The following is a 4021-nucleotide window of genomic DNA, read 5'->3' as shown; positions in this document are numbered from 1 at the left end:
CACACAAATGTCTCAGATGAATTACCATTTATCTCCCCAGAGGCCACAAATCTCAGATTCCAAAGAACCTGGTAAGGTGGTGCTTAGCGAACATTGATGGAAGTTATATCTCAAAGTGAAAGAAGCAATACAGAAGTTGGCTGTGTTATAAAACAGGGAAATATATACGTAGGTTTGTGAGTACTACAGTGATAATGACCAGCTTCAAGCTGCATCTAAACTGTGTTAACCTATGTGAATGCTAATGCTGGGAAAAATGGATTTCATGACCATGTTTGAGATGGCTTCATTTAAGAGTATGTTGAGCACTGAGGTAGAGGTCAGGCAGCTTTGGAATTGACAGTATGTGATCAGAAGAGCGAAATGAAAATACTGCTGTAAATGAGGTGCTTGGAATATTAATCATAATGTATTGAATTTTGTATGACGTCTGAATATATTTTTTTGAAATTGCGGTTATAAACCTGAGTCTTGCAAGTGATGAATGTATGAGGGGCAAATTAGCTTCAGTGAATTGGAGAAGTACATGAAAAAGATTTACTGGCAGACAGGCAATGGTTGTTGTTTAAATAAACACTTAACATGTACAATATATACATATTCACCACAGGGCAAACAGCAAAAGGATAAGGTGACTTGCCAATAGTTAACAAAATAAGTGAAAGATTGCATCAAATCAAAGGAAGCATCTCAGAAAAATGCCAAATATTGTGGTAAGCAATGGATTCAGAAATATCTGGGACAAAGCAAAGGAGGACCAATGAACTAATAAGAAAATCAAAAAGAACAAGAATGCCAACTACAAGAAACATAAGGATGACCAAACGCTTCTCTCGATACTTGATGGGAAAGTGACGGCAAAGACGCGTGTGAAATGGTGAATATCCACACAAGATAATTTCTTGGAATTTAGGAAATTACAGGCAAACGATACAGTTACTTTCGTGTCTATCTTATAAGAGGTAAGATTAACTGATGGAGAAACTCAGTTTTTATTCTCCAGTGATTGACGAAATGAAAAGATATTGCAGTGAAGCTTAGAAAGTTCACACTTTCTGACACAGGGCATGGAGATATACAGCCAGGCAAGGTTATGGAGAATCCCAAGATGTTCTCCACGTACATTAAACAGAACAGAATAACCAGGAACAATTAGGGCCTATTAGAGACCAAGGGGGCACTCTGTGTGTGAAGCTGGAGAATTGATCGATTGTTACATGACAGCTCCACATCTATTTTACTTGGGAGAAGAAGGATGCAGGAACAGAATTCAAGAAGATGTATTGGGAAGCTCTTGAACAGATTGATATAAGATGTGAACAGGGATTGGAGGCTTTGGTTGGTATAAAATTGGAATGATTGCCAGGTCTGGGTGAGTTGTATCACAGGCTGCTGTTGGAGACAACGGACAAAGGGCCCTGACTCAAATGTTTAAGTCGAATCTGGCCACAGGGAAGTTGGAGATGTCTGATGACTGGAGGATAACTAATTTGGTCCCATTTTATCGGAAGGGTGGTGGAAATAGACCGGGGAATTGTAGACCAGTCAGTAGTTGATCAGTGTTATGCCAAGTCTTGGAGAAAATAGGAAAGGAGAAAATTGATCTTCATTTAGAGAGGCAAGGCTTGATCAGGGATAGTCAGCATGACGTCATCAGGGGAAGCCACTCCGAATGAAATTTATTGTACAGTTTCGAGCATGTTGTTTATATGGTTTTTCAACAAGGCCATTGACAAAGCCCCGTATGGGAAACTGATTTTTAAAAATATTCATGATATCAAGGGTAACTTTGTATGCTACATCAAACATTGTCTTAGTGGCAAGAGACAGAGGGTGGTGGCAAAAGGCTGTTTGCGCAACTGGACACCAGTGTCTGCTGGTGTACCATTGGAATCAGTGTTCTGTCCCTTATTATTTGTGCCATTCATAACTGATCTAGATGTGAATTTCCGGCGGTGGGGGTGGGGGTGGGCGTGGTGGCGGGGGTGGGGGGTGTAGAGTGGAGGAGTGTGATAATCAAGTTTGTGTTTGACACAAAGATTGGCCAAGTGGTTGGTAGTGTAAAGGAAGGCCTTATGTGAAAGGAAGATACAGATGGAATGGTCAGATGGAAAGTAACCTTCATAAATATGAGGTGATGTACTTTGGAAGAAGGAACCAAAAATAGGGTTATGCATTGAAAGGCAGCACACTGGGAATCTCAGAGGGTGTTTCTCCACAGATCCCTGACTGTGACTGCACAGGTTAACAAGTTAGGGAAAAAGTGAGGACTGCAGATGTTTGACATCAGAATCACGAAGTGTAGTTCTCGAAAAGCAGTCAGTCAGGCAGAATCCAAGGAACAGGAGAGTCGACGTTTCGAGCATAAGCCTTTTATTAAGGAATAATTGTCACATTTCTGATGAAGAGCTACTTCTCGAAACATCGACTTTACCACTTCTCGGATGCTGGCTGATCTGCTGTGCTTTTCCAGCAACACACTTTTTGACTGACGGTAATAGGTTAGATAAGAAGGCGGAGGGAACCGTAGGCACAGCCTTCATTTACCAACATATACATTGTCAGAGCTATACAACTCTATCTTTAGGCCAAGATGGAATACTTTGTGTAGTTCTGGGAACCTTATTACAGGAAGGATGTGATTGCAGTGGATGGGGTGCAGAGGAGATTCCCCAGGATGTTCCCTGGGATGGAGCATATCAGCTATGGAGAGAGGCTTGGTAAGCTTGGGTTGTTTACTTTGGAGCAGAGAAGGCTGAGGGAGACGTGATTGGGAAGGGTAAGATTACGAGGGGAATTTTCAGAAAGATTTTTGCTGAAGTCCCAAGCCCAGTGTGCAAAATCAAATCTTATGGGATTGTGGCGAATATTTGGACATGGTTTCATAAAGGGACAGCTGGCAGGAAAGAGTGAGTAAAACTTTTTCCGATTTTGATTTTATGAGCAGGTGTATTTTACAGGATAATTACAACAAAATACAGCGAGAAGCTTTCACGTGTTGCCACAAAGTTGTACCACTTTGAATAATTGAAGAAAAGGGAATAAACAGAGGATACAGCTTGAAGAGAGTTGATAGGTTGTGAGCCTGCTCCTCACCATGCACCACCGCTGGAACCCAATCCCTCCATGACAGCTACATCATCATCTCCACCAGACCTCAGCAACATTGAAGATGCTGATCCTCAGGGATCATCTTTGCCACTGGGCAGATACTCCTCCATCACCGGCTCATCGCCCCCTGTGCCAGACCATTCCAATGTCAGAGACATGTCTCTTACTGCTAGACCCACCTCATCGATGTTACCACAATGGCCTTCCACTATCCGCTTCATCATCACCAGTGCAGGATCCAATCTGCAACGAATCTCCAATCCTCAGACATCACCGTTTGCTGCTGGGCCCTATCTCATCCACGTTGACATTGCTGATGTAGCAGTTGCCAATTCCACGTCCTGTGCTTGCCTCGGAGAAGTAAGGACTCACTCTCCTACGCACTGGATTCAGCTTGAGGTCCAAACCCTCGGTCCAGTTTGAGGCCACTAAGTTACAGAGAGAAAAGTGAGGGAGAAAATCAGGAAAAAAAAGCAGGTCAGAGTGTACAAGCTACAGCAAAGGAGCCCTTGGACCGGAAAAGTGGGATAAAAAGGATCCTTTTATTGGAGATGAAGGTTCGTAGAGTATCTCAGGAAAGTGTTTTTGGGTCCCAGTTATTCGCAAACATCTCGAACATTTGGTTGGTGGAATCAATTGCAATATTTCTCAGTCTGCCTGAACTGCTGTGCACTTCCAGCACCAATAATCCAGAATCTGGATTCCAGCAGCTGCAGTCATTGTTTTTACCACAGTCACTGACACCAATCTCCCCTTTCTGATATAAACCAGCTCCACAGTCACTGACACCAATCTCCCCTTTCTGATATAAACCAGCTCCACAGTCACTGACACCAATCTCCCCCTGTCTGATATAAACCAGTCCCACAGTCCCTGACACCAATTTCCTCCTGTCTGATACAAACCAGCC

This window comes from Chiloscyllium punctatum, chromosome 31, assembly GCF_047496795.1.
Source record: "Chiloscyllium punctatum isolate Juve2018m chromosome 31, sChiPun1.3, whole genome shotgun sequence".
Classification (NCBI taxonomy): Eukaryota; Metazoa; Chordata; class Chondrichthyes; order Orectolobiformes; family Hemiscylliidae; genus Chiloscyllium; species Chiloscyllium punctatum.
This window is presented reverse-complemented; position numbering follows the sequence as displayed.